This window comes from Arachis hypogaea, chromosome 14, assembly GCF_003086295.3.
Source record: "Arachis hypogaea cultivar Tifrunner chromosome 14, arahy.Tifrunner.gnm2.J5K5, whole genome shotgun sequence".
In the NCBI taxonomy this organism is placed as follows: domain Eukaryota; kingdom Viridiplantae; phylum Streptophyta; class Magnoliopsida; order Fabales; family Fabaceae; genus Arachis; species Arachis hypogaea.
This window is the reverse complement of record NC_092049.1, coordinates 11,363,014-11,379,496: the sequence shown is the minus strand read 5'-3', so window position 1 is coordinate 11,379,496 and position 16,483 is coordinate 11,363,014. Positions and strand designations below refer to the sequence as shown.

The 16,483-nt window shown below is 37.4% G+C and overlaps 1 non-coding gene across 1 annotated transcript; it reads right to left on the bottom strand.

The window, feature by feature from the left end:
* Window positions 1-558: 558 nt before the first annotated feature.
* On the bottom strand, window positions 559-665 carry LOC112746488 (small nucleolar RNA R71). Its single transcript, XR_003174369.1, has one exon. It is a non-coding gene; the product is annotated as a small nucleolar RNA R71 (small nucleolar RNA).
* Window positions 666-16,483: the final 15,818 nt, after the last annotated feature.

Here is a 16,483-nt window from a genome sequence, read left to right as displayed (position 1 = left end):
TCTTTTGATAGTGAACCGAAAAGAACCTTCCTAAGATTAAGGAGGGAAGCAAGAGGAAAAATAGCTGTTGGTGCAGAGGAAGAGAAGGAAGACTTTGATACAAACATGGAGGATAATATGGAAAACCATCATGAAGGAGAGGTGAACAATCATGCCAGAGGAGGTGCAGCCAATCCTGCCGGACAAGAAAGGAGAGTTCTAGGGTCCTACATCAATTCAAACCCAGGAAACTATGGTAGCAGCATTCAAAGGCCCATCATCTATGCTAATAATTTCGAGTTGAAGCCACAGCTCATCACATTGGTTGAAAACAGTTGTTCTTTTGGAGGAAGTGCCCAAGAAGACCCTAATCATCATCTCACTAAATTCCTAAGGATATGTGATACAGTAAAGTCAAATGGAGTTCATCCTGATGCCTATAGGTTGCTTCTATTCCCCTTTTCTCTAAGGGATAAAGCATCCAAGTGGCTAGAATCATTTTCAAAGGAGAGCCTCACAACTTGGGAGGATGTAGTCAACAAATTCTTGTTAAGGTTCTATCCTCCACAAAGAGTCAGCAGGATGAGGGCGGAGGTTCAAACATTCAGACAGCAGGATGGTGAAATACTTTATGAGGCATGGGAGAGATTCAAAGATTTGACAAGGAAGTGCCCTCATGATATGTTCAATGAATGGGTGCAGTTGCATATCTTTTATGAAGGACTTTCCTATGAATCAAAGAAGGCTGTAGACCACTCATCTGGAGGCTCACTCAACAAGAAGAAGACGATTGAGGAAGCCATTGATGTCATTGAAACAGTGGCCGAGAATGAGTACTTTTATGCCTCTGAGAGAAGCAATAATAGAGGAGTCATGGAGATGAACAACATGGATGCAATTTTGGCTCAGAACAAGATGATTGCCAAGCAATTGGCAGATCTCACAAAGAAAATAGAAGCAAGCCAGGTAGCAGCAATCCACACCCAACCATCAACATCAGAGGAGTCAAACATAGAGGAAGAAGAAGTTAACTACGTTGGAAATTCTGCAAGACAAGAGCATATAGGAGCCAGAAACCAGCATGAACATGAACCTAAGTTGCCATGCATGAAACTCCATGAACCAAGGATTTGAATTCTCTGAATAAGGACTTGTATCTCTTGTATTTTCATGTTCTATCACTTGCTTGAGGACAAGCAAGATTTAAGTTTGGTGTTGTGATGCCAGGGTATCTTGACTAGTTTCACAAGTCATTTTTAGTTTGTTTTAGAGTAGTTTCATGCATTTCTTAAGCAATAAGTAAGTATTTAGATGAGAAATTCATGCTTGTCTTGATTCAATCAAATAATGTTAATTTTGTGCATTTTCATGAGATTTATGCAAAGAATTATTTGATGCTATGAATGATGCATTTTGTTTGGTGGATGATAGGTAAGAAGAAGCAAAGGAAGGGCAGAGAAGAAGAAGAGCAAGCAACGTTGGTGGCCAAAGTTGGCTCATCAACGTTGCCACAAACTTTGCTCCTAACAGCCTGAAGGGATATACTTCAAACAAGAATAACTTGAGCTACAGAGCCTCAAATGAGGTGATTCCAAAAATATTAGAAAGTAAGAATCCAGAGCTTTCCAAGAATATATGGAACTACATGGTGGACAATAAAATTGAGGGAGAAAACTGCCCCGAAATGTGCATAGACGACATAGTACCAACCTGTAGTAAGGCCAGCTGACCTCTGCACCTTCGATGGAGTATAACTCGAGTTGTAGAGCTCCAAATGATGTGCTTCCAATGGCATTTGAAAGTAGACATTCAGAGCTTTCCAAAAATATATAATAGTATGGAGTGGACAATACGTTTGAGCTTCAAAATCTGGCATTGTTACCAACGTTGGTGTAAACGTTGGTGCGCCAACGTTGCACACCGACACCAGCGACCCTGTCTCCTTCAAAGGAGCATAACTTGAGTTGTAAATGTCCAATTGAGGTGATTTCAGTTGGGTTAGAAAGCTGATATTCAAAGCTTTCCAACCATATATAATAGCCTATAGTGAGAATGAAATTGGCAACGTTGACAAGAGGACAAAGTAACGTCCCAAGGCTTGATGTGCAACATTATGCAAAAAAGGGTGTCAACGTTGGAGGTAATGTTGCCAAACCAACGTTACCCCTAACGCTCGCGATACAAAGTTCAGTTTTGGAATTTGAGAATTTAGCATCCACACGCATGCGTAGGTGACGCGCACGCGTGGATAAGCCAACGTTGGAGGGAACGTTGCTAGTCCAACGCTGGGTCCAACGTTCGCGATAAGTGTTCGAAAACTGGAGTTGGAGATTTTGCATCGACGCGTACGCGTCTATGATGCGTACGCGTGGGAAGGCATTTCTCTCCAACTTCGCGCGCGCATTGGTTACGCTTACGCGTGAAATGGCCAAAATTGACCATCCACGTGTACTTATAGGCACTCCAACGTTGAGTCAAACATCGATGACAGTAACCAGAAACCATTTTTTCAAAGGGGACATTTGGCCCAACATTTTTGTACAAACGTGATCACCAACGTTAACTCATTCCAAAATGCACAAATACAGAATATGAATGTTAGTTGCCAACGTCCATCATCAAGGAATCAATCCTAATTGCTTCAATCAAGGCCAAGACCCACATCCCAGTATTTGACGATCCAATTGAAGATGGAAAGAGGGATATAAATAGAAGAATTGTTGAAGATTTAGGGAGCACTTGGGAGCCCCTGAGGGGGACTCTGGGAGTTCAATTCCCTGATTTTCATTTCCTGCACCTTTCTTTTAATTTCTTTTGTACTTTCTTTATTTCTTTCTGCACTTTTCTTTTTCTGTAAATTGATTTGAACTATGAATGACTAAACCCCTTTCATTGGTTTAGGGAGCTCTGTGTAATTCAATGGATCAATATTAGTTTTCATTCTTCTTCTTCTTTCTTTTCTCTTGATTTTGCTAGAAAGCTTTCGTTCTTCATCTAACTTGAGAAAGAAGCTATTCATAATTGGATATCCTCTGAACCTTGGAAGAGGAATGAGGAGATCATGCTAGAATTGCTTTGTCACATTGGATTAGATTGAGGTTTGGATGGATATAGTGACATGTAATCCTACTAATACTTTGATCTATGAATTTGTGTGGTAGAATCAGTGACCGATCTTCATCTCTTTCCATGAGCACTTAAATCAAGGAATTGGGCAATTGTTCATGCTTAGAGAGATTAGATTGCCAAGGAATTGGGATCTAATCACCTAAGATTGCCAAGGAGATCAATGAATGCATTGATTGAGGAAGAGCTGAAAATAAACTTGATCTGGAGAATTATCACATCTCCAGACCCCAATGATTCCCCTACTATTATCTTACCCATTCTCATTAGATTATGCTCTTTAATTTCATGCTTAATCCCCATTCCCATTTAATTTCATGCAATTTAAGCTTCTGTCATTTAATTTCTCGCAATTTAATTTTTATCATTTAATTTCTTGTACTTTAAGTTTCTCGCCAATTTACATTCTGCAATCTCAACTAAATTTTGATTTAGCTCAACTAGAACAATTCTCCAATTAATGTTGATCAACCAACCAATCCCTGTGGGATTCGACCTCACTCTACAGTGAGTTTTTACTTGACGACAATCCGGTGCACTTGCCGGTAGAAAATTGTTGAGAGACAGTTTTTGGGTGAATCACAGTGGCTTAATTAGGGAAACAAGAACACTAAATTTTTTCATTCCAAATTCTAAGTCAGGAATAGGAAAAATAAGTTAGTGGAGTTGGAGGATGAAGAGGGTGGAGTTGCTAATGATCTGGAGGATATGGCAGCAATAGCGCAAAAATACTTGGAAGATCTCTTTGCTACTAGCCAACCTAGAAACCTAGAAGTGGAGTTTCAAGGTATACCGAACAAGATAAATGTAGCCTCAAACAGGTTCCTGATTTGGCCAGTTACTGAAGCAGAAATAAAAACAACAGTTTATTTCATCAACCCCTTCTCCTCTCCGGGGGAGGATGGTTTTACAGCCAATTTTTTTCAATTTTTTCAGGAGAATATCAAAGCTGACGTGGTTCAGGCAGTAAAGAGTTTTTTCTCTAGCGGTAAAATTCTTAAAGCCTTCAATCACACACATATCTGTCTTATTCCAAAAGTACTGAATACTAAATCTATGAAGCACGTCCGCCCTATAAGCTTAAGCACTATTTTTTACAAAATAATTTCTAAAATTCTGGTTCATAGACTACAAAATGTGATGAACAGAATTATAAGTGATCCCCCAAAGTACTTTTATCAAAGGCAGGTTTAATAACATATTGATTGCTCATGAATATATGCATTTTCTGAAAAATAAGAATTATGGAGATTATGATATGGCATTGAAATAAGATATGAGTAAGGCTTATGATTGGGTTGAATGGAGTTTTGTGTGGAATATAATGCAGAAATTGAAATTTTGTGAAAAATGGATGGTTTGGATAAAGGAACTTATGACAACAGTTTCCTATTTTGTTACTGTGGAAGGTCAACTTCATGGTTTTTTCAAGCCACATAGAGAGTTACGACAATGTGACCTTATATCCCCCTATCTATTCCTATTTTGTGCAGAGAGACTCTCCCATCTACTCCACAAAGGAGAACAGAGACTGGAAATATCCGATTTGAGACTCAATAAGAGGTGTCTTAAAATCAACCATTTATTTTTCGCAGATAATTCAATACTTTTTAGCAAAGCAAGTGAGGAAAAATGACAAAACTTGCTTTGGATTTTACAGGTTTATGAGGAAATAAGTGGGCAAAAGGTTAATCTTGATAAGCCATCTGCTTTTTTTAGCAAAAATATCCCAATTCACATTCGTGACCAACTAGCTCAAATTCTTTTGATACCACACATTGGAAATCAGAACAAATATCTGGGCCTCCCAGCAGTGATTCAGAGATCCAAAAAGGCTACTTTCAACTACATTAAGGATAGGGTGACTCAGAAATTGAGTCATTAGAAATGAGCTCTTTTATCTACTAGTGGCAGAGAAGTAGGGGTGTTCATGGGTCGGGTGAAACTGGATTTGTCCTGACCCAGATCCGACCTTAAATATACACCGGGTCTATTTTTTAGATTCTAACCTGATTCTAAACCCGATAAAACCTAAATATTTCTGGGCCACAACTATACCGGGTCCAAACCGGATAAAAATCGGGTCTTTTAAGCTTTAACAATAATTTATAAAGAAATTTATTTATAAAAAAACTTATTTATGATGCACTTATTTATAAGGAAGAAACTTGTTACCGAAAAGTTGATATCCATATTTGAACTTGAATTTGACCATAAATTCTAATTTGATGCGTCTTTGATCTATTTGGTAATTCAACAAGTGTTATTAAAAATAAAACAATAAGCTTATAATTAATATAAGGGATAAGTATTATTTTGGTCCCAAACATTAAAGATCAGAATTGAAACCATCCTTGATGTAATTTTTTATTTAGAATCGTCCTTAACATTTTATTTCGTATTAAAATCGTTCTTTTTAATAAAATTTTTTATTTTATTACTAAATTACGCCTATTAATAAAAAACTTATAAAATTAAAAAAAAAAAAAGAAAACGACGCGAGGGGGCAGGGGAGAAGGAAAAAAGGGATAGGACGTGAGGGAGGGGGGAAGGAAAAGGGGAAGGGAGAGGGGGAAGGGGAAGGGGGGACGGCGCCAGCGAAGCTTGGAGCCGCCATCGCGAGCTAGGGAGAGAGCTTCTGCTTCTGCACCGTCGCTCCTCCCCACCGCGTTTTTGCCGCTCCTCCCCGTCGCGTTCTCGCCGCTGTTACTCCCTATTTCTGCTTCGGCCTCTGTTTTTGCTTCTGCTTCTGCTGTTTGCTTCGGCTTTTGCTTCTTGCTTCGGCTTCTGCTCCTTGCTTTGGTCTCTACTTTCTGCTTCTACTTGAGCTTCTGCTTGAGTTTCTACTTTTTCTTCTTGTGCTTTTGTGACTGCTTCTGCTTCTACTTTTAATTCTGATTTTGATTTGTTGTTTTCTTATTTTATTGTTGTTGTGTGTTGATTTGGTTGTTGAATTTGTTGAATTTGTGTTGATTTGTTGATTTATTGAATTTCTGATTCTTTGATTTATTGAATTTGTGTTGATTTCATTGATGTTGTTATTCTTGGTGGTGGAGGTAAAGGTGCTGGTGGTGATGGAGGTAAAGGTACTGGCGGTGGTGGAGGGTATTTTTGTCCGGAAAAAAGTTAAAAGGACGATTTTAATACGAAATAAAACGTTAAGGACGATTCTAAATCAAAAATTACATTGGGGACAATTTCGCTTCTGACCCTCAACGTTAGGGATCAAAACAATACTTAATATAACATAATATTGAAATAAATTTAAAACATATATATATCTTTTTTAGTTCCCTTAGGGTGCACACGGCACGGGTGAAGCCGAATTCAGGCCGGACCAGACCATACACACTCCTATAGAGAAGTTTTAATTAAGGTTGTGGCCACGATGATTTCTTTTTACACTCTAAGCTGTTTCAAACTACCAGAAACTCTCCTTGAAAAAATTCAAAGAGCCATCCTATAATTTTTTGTGGGGACAAAAGGAGTTTGAACGGAGAATGCACTAGATTGATTGGAGAATTACTTGCAAACTAAAAAATCAAGGAGGACTAAACTTCAAATACCTTAAAGCCTTTAATCTGGTGATGTTAGCAAAGCAAGGATGGCGTCTACTCTCCAGGCCAAACTCTCTTATCAGTAAAGTTTACCAAAGTAAGTATTATTATCGGAATTCTGGTTTCCTAAGAGCAGAAACAGGTACAAATCCTTCCTGGAGTTGGCATAATATAATGGAAGGAAAGAAAGTCTTAAAGAAAAATTCTCTGAAAAGTAGGCAGAGGTCTATCTATTCAAATTAGGGAGGATTCATAGGTCAGAGACTATGTAGCTATCACTCCTAATCTCTCACAACATACAGAAGAAAGACCAGGAAATTGCTACAGTGATCCTCAACACACATATACATGAAATCGAAGATAGAGTTACCTAGATGAAAGAAAAAGGTAGTAGTTTCACTATGAACTCAACATACAGAATAAGCTTCCAATTTTTTCACCCACCTTTAGAATACTTGTCAGAGCAGTACCAACACAAAGCATTATGCTCTAATTTGTGAAAAATAAACTGTCATTCAAAAATTAAGAATTGTCTTTGGAAGATTATGCATGAGGGACTACCTGTTCTTCAGAAGATCCAATCCTGAATTTAATCAGTAAATCCAATCTACCGGCGGTGCAACCAAGTTGAGGAATCAACCTTTCATTGTTTCTAAAAGTGCACAGAATCGAAGGATGTTTAGCAAACAACAAATCTGTCAACACCAAACTAGCAAGAAGAAACCTGAAAATGGTGGATGAGACTGGAAAATGAATTGAGAAGAAATAAAGTAACTAAAAAAAAAAAAAACTTGCAACAAATATTACCTGGCAAATTTGAAAAGCCCGAAACATTCTCATCTTTAAAAGTCATCAAATTCCTCCATCTGAAGTCTTGGTAGCAGTTCAAAAAGTTATGGAATAACGTCGAAAAATTTGAAAGCCTCACTTTTTTTTTTTTTTTTTACAATAAGATATGTATTAAATGTTTTATGGATCTATCTATTTTTTATCCTTACCTGTAGTCCATTTTAAACCATTTATTTTCATTAATGAAAATCATATCCTATCGTTAAAACAAAAAAACTGTAATCTCTATATGTCTTTTTTTTAATTTATTTTTATAAAATATTCACTATCATTATATATATATATATATATATATGTTATTTCCAATTTCTTAAAAGAAAAAATCTTTCAACTTGATTATCAATATATATATGTTATTTCCAATTTCTTAAAAGAAAAAATCTTTCAACTTGATTATCTATTATTGGACCATTTCTTTTGAGAGAACGGATACTCTGAATGCAAATCAAAGGTGCTGTAGTGTATGCGTAATCAAACATTATATGATATCTATTATGAAGTAACACGTCAGTGGATAAAAATAATGACCAAATAGAAGCTAAAATAATAAGGTTAATTAAATTGATAAAATTACCTTTAAAAATATTAAAATGATAAAAATATTTTCAAAAAAATAAAAAAATATAATAGAAATAATTAAAAATATCATCTTGTCATTTTGTATAAGTAGTAAATTATTTTATGGGGTAAGTACGATTTTGGTCCCTTAAGTTTAGTGACAGAATCGAATTCGTCCCTCTTGTTATTTTGCAATTAAAATCGTCCTTAATGTTGCATTTGTATTTAACTTCGTCCTTTGTAATTAAATTTTTTTTAATGACAATTCTACCCTTCCCCCTTCTCCCCACCCCACTGTCCCTCCCCTTCCCCTTCCCCCCACCCCCACTGTCCCCTCCCCCTCCCCTTCCCCGTCTCCCCTTTCCCCTTCCCCTTCCCCTCCCCTCCCATTCCCCCTTCCCCCCACCCCACTGTCCCCTCCCCGCCTCCCATTCCCCTTCCCCCACCCCCATTGTCCCTTCCCCCTCCCCGTCTCCACTGTCCCTTCCCCCTTCCCCCACCCCACTGTCCCTTCCCCTCCCTGCCTCCCATTCCCCTTCCCCCACCCCCACGTGTCCCCTCCCCCTCCCCGTCTCCACTGTCCCCTTCCCCCACCCCCACTCCCACGCGTCCCCTCCCCCTTCCCGTCTCCACTGTCCCCTTCCCCCTCCCCCCACCCCCACCCCTACGCGTATCCTCCCCTCCCCGTCTCCACTGTCCCCTTCCCCCCACCCCCACTGTCCCCTCCCCCCACCCCCACCCCCACGCGTCCCCTCCCCCTCCCCGTCTCCCCTTTCCCCTTTCCGCCTCCCTTCTCTCCCACCCCAAACAGAAACAGAAATAGAGAAACAGAAATTCAAGAGAAACAGAAACAGAAACAGAGGTCACGGCGACGACGAGGTCATGGCGGCGACGACGGAGGCTTCCCGGCGCCGTCCCCTTCCCCCTCCCCCTCTTCCTTTCCCCTCCCCTTCCCTCCCCTCCCCCAACGCGTTTTCTTCCCCTCCCCCAACACTGTGTTTTCGTTTTTTTTTTAATTTTATAATTATTATTATTAAAATAGGAATAAGGGTAGTTTAGGAATAAAATAAAAAAATTTATTAAAAAGGACGATTTTAATACGAAAAAAAACATTAAGGACGATTTTAATGGCAAAATAACAAGAGGGACGAATTCGATTCTGGCACTAAACTTAAGGGACCAAAATCGTACTTACCCCTTATTTTATCCTAATTATTCTAAAAACATTTAGACAATTATTTACAAGGTGCGTAAAGCACAATTCAATAACATTAGACCTTTTTTATTTAAAAAAATTCAAATATTTAAAAAATTTCAAAAAATATTATTTAATATAAAAATTATCAAATTTTAAAGATAAAAATATTTATTATTTAATTATATTTATAAAAAATTATATCCGAATCTAAATTTTTAAAACCTTTTAAGAATATATAAAATATTTAATTGTTTTGATTACGTTTCAAATTTTTTAGAACATCTTTTGTGGTTAAATAAATATATTTATAATATTTTATAACAAAAAAATTAACTAACAAAAAAGTTAAAACTTATTTTATTTAATATTTATTAATTATTAAGATTAAAAAAAGACTTTATAACCAATGAGTAATAACTCAAATGGCATAATCTCCTCATACTCAATTAAGAGGTTGTGGGTTCGAGTCTCCTATCTTTGATAAAAAAAAAAGATAAATTTAAATTATTTTTTATTTTTTTAACATTACCGTTTATAATTTTATCAGGCCTGCTACACATACAAGCAATAAGGCCTTACAAGTGATACAAGCCCCTAGCCCACAAACATTCCACACGCGCACTGAATTATATTGAATGGAGCGTAACATTCACGCGCTCCACTCAAACGGTTACGCTTCGCGTAAACCGCCCCTTAATGGCAGACTCTTCCATTTCTTCCACTTCTCAAAGCCATTCAGAGAAAAAGCAAACGTTCCATTTTCGAGCATCATTCGATACTGAAGATATACAACTCGTCGCTAAGATTCGAAAATTCCATCAACACAACATAGAACTCTCGATCAAGAATCTCCAGAGAAAACAAAGGTATAATACTCAAGGTACGTTAAATTACCATTCCTGTATATTTTTCACATTTCGAAATTGAAGAACTAGGTTTTACTGTTCTTCTACGTTGTTGTACGTTTTACTATTCTTCTTGCTCTACGTCTCATTTTACAGTTTATCATGTTCTACTTGTTCTAGGTTTTAATGTTATTCTTGGTTCTATGTTACACTGTTCTTCTTAGTTCTTCTAGGTGTTACTGTTCTTGTTGTTCTAGTTCTTCTGGTAACTGATTTTTGGGGGGTATATTCCGTAGTTTGGTGGGTGTATATGAGGTAATTTGTTGGGTGTATATGGCACAAATTGTTGGGTGTATATTTCTGAACTGATATACTGTAATAGTCAGCAGTTGCAACTGTTCTTATATTTGCTTGTCCATGGGTGTATATTGCTTGACCTTGTATATTGATGCATGTTTGAGTGATATCTGACTGATATATATGGGTGTATCTGAATCATATCTATGGGTGTATCTTACTGATATCTATGGGTGTATCTGACTCATATATATGGGTGTATCTTACTGATATCTATGTGTGTATTTTTCATTTCAGAAAAAATGGCAGCGAGAAATCAAGCTGAAAAAAATGTAAGAACAAATATATGTCTTAGATGAAATCAGTTTTATATAATAGAAACATATCTGACTATAATTTTATTTTAGTTTACAGCAAACCAAAGACCTTAAGTGTGCAACACATTTGTTAAGTGATAAATTCAGAAACATGAGTGAGGAGAAGAAAACGATTGTGAGGGATTTGGGATTCGGTGGTTTGATGCACATCCCACCACTAAGGGTGCATCATCAAGTGTTAAGGGAGCTGGCTAACAACTTCAAATTAGGGGAGAACATACTGAAAACCAGATACGGTTCTTTTAAAATAACACAAAAAAAAAGGTGATGCGCTTGGCATCAACGCAACAGGTAACTCGCTAAAAATTATAACTGTATATTAACTGATGCTTGGGTGTATTTTAGTTGATGCTTGGGTGTATTTGAACTGGTTTTCATACTATGTTGTTTTCCTTTTTGTAGGAGATCTATTTCCTCAGAAAGTCGATTATAAGAAACGTTTTGAGGATGACAAAGAAATTTTTAGAAGATTCCAGGGTAAGACCCTCAAAAGTCTTATAGATGAGATGATGGATATTGGCGTTGGTAACGAAGAGGATCGCCTAATGTTCAAGAGGATTTTCATTCTCTATATACAGATGGCGTTCCTTTTACCAACGACAATAAACAAAATCTCGCATGTGCACCTGGCCCCAATTTTTGAGATGGACACCATAACAGAGCGAAACTGGGGAGGGCATGTTTTGAGTTTTATCGTCAAGGACATAACCGACTACAAGGAGAAAAAGAAAAAGGCAATTGATGGCTGCCTCTTTGCCCTGATGATAATTTACTTTCATCTTTCTAAAAATAAAGGCAAGAAGAGGGCTGAAAGACCGCCAAAACCCTGGATTGCCAACTGGAGTAAGGAGCAGTTGGATGAAAGAATGACGGCGGAAAGAGAGGAAAATATGGTAAGTGAACATAATATGTTGGGTGTATTTTATTTACCTGAATGCTGCTAACTAAAATATCTAATGTTTCAGGGGATTGTAAAGATGGTGCAAACAAGAGAGAAAATGAAAAAAATAGAGAAAAAAGAAAAAAAATAAGAAATAAAAAAAACAAAAAAAAAGGAAGGCAAGTTCAACATCGTCTTCGGAGAAAGAAACAACTGATAGTGACAGTTCTACCTCTGAGTCTGAGACTCAAGAAGACTCAGAGGATTCACCAAGAAAATAACCTAGTAAAAAGGAGAAAAAGTAAGTACCATACTTGGGTGTATTTTCTTTATCGAGTTGGGTGTATTTTGTGAAACCATTTGGGTGTATTTTGTTTATGAAGTTGGGTGTATGTTGTTTATTATGTTGGGTGTATTTCGTTTGTTGTGTTGGGTGTATATTGTCCATTCAGTTGGTTATATCTTGTGCATTCATTTGGGTGTATTTTATATCTTTAGTATGTTTTTAAGGGATATGTAATTTCAAGAATTAGAGCATATGCCGGCGGGGCACCTCTAAAGAAAAAGGAGAATGAGTTGAAAATTAAAGTAACATACGTTAATATCTCAGGCCAAAAATCAAGGTATAAATTTATGACTCTGAACATTAAACTTTCCTAAATGAGATTTGTAATTTATTTTCTTCATTTTCAGCTATGACTGTGCTATTTACGTTATGAAGTGGCTTGAGTTAATTGCGCCCGAAAACATTAAAAGGGCGAAGTATGAATGGGATAATTGGCCACAGGTAACTGTCTTTAAAACTATATAACTCTGTATTACTTTACTGAATTAATATTGTTGCTTAAACAGAATATACTTTTTAATTGTAGGACGAGGTGGACCACTATAGAGTAGAATATGCTTCGCGGATACTATTCAGTGAAATGAATAAAGAGAGAGATCAAGCAATTAGAGCGAGTAATGCAATAAGACTGTCCAAGCCATCCTCAGTATTATTGAGTCCATTTTGTCAGATAAATTCTACTGATATAGAAACTGAGTAATCTAACTGCTAGCTAGTTTGTAAATTGAACAAATGCTGTAAAAATTTGCCATTTATAAACAACTTCTATTCAATAAAATTTTTTTCCATAGTTAAACTGTCTGTGCTGTATTCAAAAGCTCTGTATTACAGGTGGTAAAATATGAAGGAAAATATCAAGGCAGATCTAAACACAAATTATAAACTTTTACACCGAACGGAAGTTTAATATACACCCAAGATTGCTTAAATATACACCCAAACTGTCTGTGTTGTTAAACTGTCTGTGCTGTATTCAAAATGTATGAATTACAGGTACTATAATATGAAGAAAAACATCAAATCAAATATACACCCATAACCTGCAATTTTTTACACCCGAAGAAAGTTGAATATACACCCTGAGATCTACCCCCCCTGATGCTTTGAGCCTAAAACCCTGAACCCTAAACACTTAAAACCTAAACCCTTACTCCTAACCTGTAAACCCTAAAAACCTAAACCCTAAATATATGTATCTATATGTAAAATGTGAATCACAAGAAAATTTACAAAAATACACCCAAAAGAACAGTGCTTTTACACCCATATTCTGTAACTATACACCCAAAGAGTTATCCCCTGCTGCTGGTACCCTGAACTGATAATTCATAGCATGTCCTTGATATTGGCTGAAATTTGAATGCACCACTGATGCAGCATCAAACAAGTTTATCTGAATATAACAAACTCACATATTAGCTAAACTATTAACGAGAAAAATAAACCTAATCACCACAAATTTAAAGAACATTACTTTTACCTCGCTTAAAACTTTCGTTTTCTTCTTCTTTGTGGCATTTGCAATCTGTTTGTCCAACTTTGAACCTAGCCTATTTTTTGGACGTCCTCTTGTTCGAATCCTTGGCGGGCTTTGAAGCTCGTTAACGGATTCCAAGTTGGCATCTTCGTGGGATAAAGAACATGTCCCCTTCCTTTTGGCTTTTAATGATTCCATCTCAGCCATGACGTTATCGTACGCACGGTGCAGAATTGCAGTCAGCTCCTCCGATTCGGATGCAAATTCGCAAATATTTTGCGAACGAAAAACCAATTGGTCAAACCTCTTGCTTCTTGGCTCCAACAGTGGCTTGTCGTGGCTGCTCTTGATGTGTGTGTGTCGCCTCTTTACCTTCTTGCTCCATAGTTCCAGTATATATCTAGGTGACACTTGGCTTACTCGTTCAAAACTTAACACGCTTAGTACGTGACGGCATAGTATCCCTCTTGACTCGAATAATAAGCATTGGCATTTTACCTCGGTTGCTACTGAGTCATAAGTAACCACAAACTTGTTGAATATTGAGTTGGAAACTTGTTCTCCGACTTCGTATACTGAATAGCCTAGAGCGGAATTCGTTAATCTGGTGATGCAATTCGCCTTTCCTCTAAATTGCGCTTGGACTTCCTTAAACTTTTGATGAGTATACACATCTTGAAACTGAGCTTCAATGGAGGATTTGGTTGCACACGGTATGACCGTATGAAAATCTGCAGCATCTGATTCTCTCTCTGCTTGCTCCCTGCTTCCGAGGCAATTATCGTATTGTTTGATGAACTGAATAAGCGAGCTGTTCCGGGTGATAAACTTGTTAAAAAATGAATGCATGCTCTCGCTCCTTTGTGTGCTTCTCATCCCTGCCCAGAAGTGGTGATCCAGATAGATAGGAACCCATATATGACAGTCTTCATACAGATCTGCAGAATAAACACAGACTATAAATACACTCGAAAAAACATGCAATTTACACCTCTGCTGCAGATTTTTAACAAACATTACCTGAAAGCCACTTGTTGTCCATAAGACCAAAATTCAGCAGAAAATCATTCTAATTCCTATCGAATGAGTCTTTGCTATGAGAGTTCCAAACAACTTGGCTCATTTCTTGTTCAATATCTGCATGTCCCTTGTACCCGTTTAATTTGCTTGGTATCTTCTTCATGATGTGCCAAATACACCAACGGTGAATTGTTGTTGGCATACAGGCCTTTAAAGCCCTTTTCATTGATGCGCATTGATCGGTGAGAAACCCTTTCAGAGCGTTTCCTCCCATGCAACGAAGCCAACATTGAAATAACCATTTGAATGATTCAATTTCTTTGTTTTTCATCAAAGAGCATCCGAGAAGTGTTGACTGACCGTGGTGATTCACCCCGACAAAAGAACCACAAACCAAATTATACCTGAAACAAATTACCATAGTGCAGAATGCAAAATCATTAGGTACACCCAACAAATGCTTCGTATACACCCAAAAAAACAGCCAATATACACCTCTGCTGCGGATTCATAAAAATACATTAATTTAGCATCATAAACAGGGGCAGTTTGTTACCTGTTTGTATTGTAGGTGGTGTCAAATGAAATAACATCTCTGAAATACTCAAAGGCAGCTCTACTTCTTGCATCGGCCCAAAAAGCCAGCTTAATCGATTGATCCTCCTCGATTTCAAGCTCAAAAAAGAAATTCTGATTCTTCTTTTTCATTCTTAACAAATATTTCCCGAATTCCTTTGCATCTTCTTGTTCGGAAACATTCCGCACTTCCCTGGTAATGTAATTCCTCACATCCTTTTCGATAAAATTTAACTTGCGGTGACCCCCGGCAGCCGCAACAAATGATTGATAGGTTTTGCTTGGTCTGATACCGGCCTCCTCGTTATTCTCTATTGTACGACGAATGGACATGCTTAGTTCCCTGTGCTGTTTGAGCATCTCTGCTTTACTTGGACAGCAGAGGTGTGAATGATCTAGCACAACCTTTGAAATGATCCAAGCACCGACATCTTTCAATGTGTGTATATAAATTCTTGCAGGACAGTTTAAACCGGCTGTCGGATTGGTCTTCTTGGTTGGAGATATTTTAGATTTCTATTTTTCCTCTCTGCTACATGTAATCAATTGATTCTTAATCTCGTTTTCCTTCCTATTTGTGCTCTGAACTCTTGTAGAAAAACCTGCAGCCTTGGCGTAATTCCTGTAAAATTTTCCAGCATCTTCAAGGGTGGTAAAGGTCATTCCAACCTTCGGAACAAACTGGTCATCAACAACAGAGAGAGGCTGCAGAATACACTATGTCAAAAACTAAAAATACACCCAATCATGTCTGATATAATACACCCGAACCGCAACAACTCAACTATAATGACAAAAAAAAAAAACCATAAACTGTAAATACACAGGCTGCAGAATACACCATGTCAAAAACTAAAAACACACCCAATCATGTCTGATATAATACACCCGAACAACAACAACTCAGTTAAAATAACAGAAAAAGCAGTAAACTGTAAATACACCCACACTTTCCGCAAAAATACACCCAAAAAAGTTCTGATATACACCCAAGCGTCTGCTATAAATTCCAGATAATTAATCAAAACTAATACATTACATTCAATTCACAGATTTATCTTCATGCGTTATTTTGACAATCAATGTTCACGAATTATTCACCTACACAATGCTATACAAATTACTGCAACAAAATTCATAGTAATCCTATGTAAATCAAACCTCAGGAACTTCGTTAGATTCAAATTCATAATCCACTTCGCCTGGATTCAGCTGACAATCTGAGGTTGAATCATCCATTATCTTCAAAACGAGTTCAAACTTTGATTTCAGAAAACAAAAAATCAAATAGAAAACGAAGCTGGAGTTACAGAGAGAGGAACTAACGTAAATGACGAAGAAGAAACGAGTGAGAAAGGAGGGGAAAAGAACGATCGAAGAAACCAGGGAAAGTTTCGC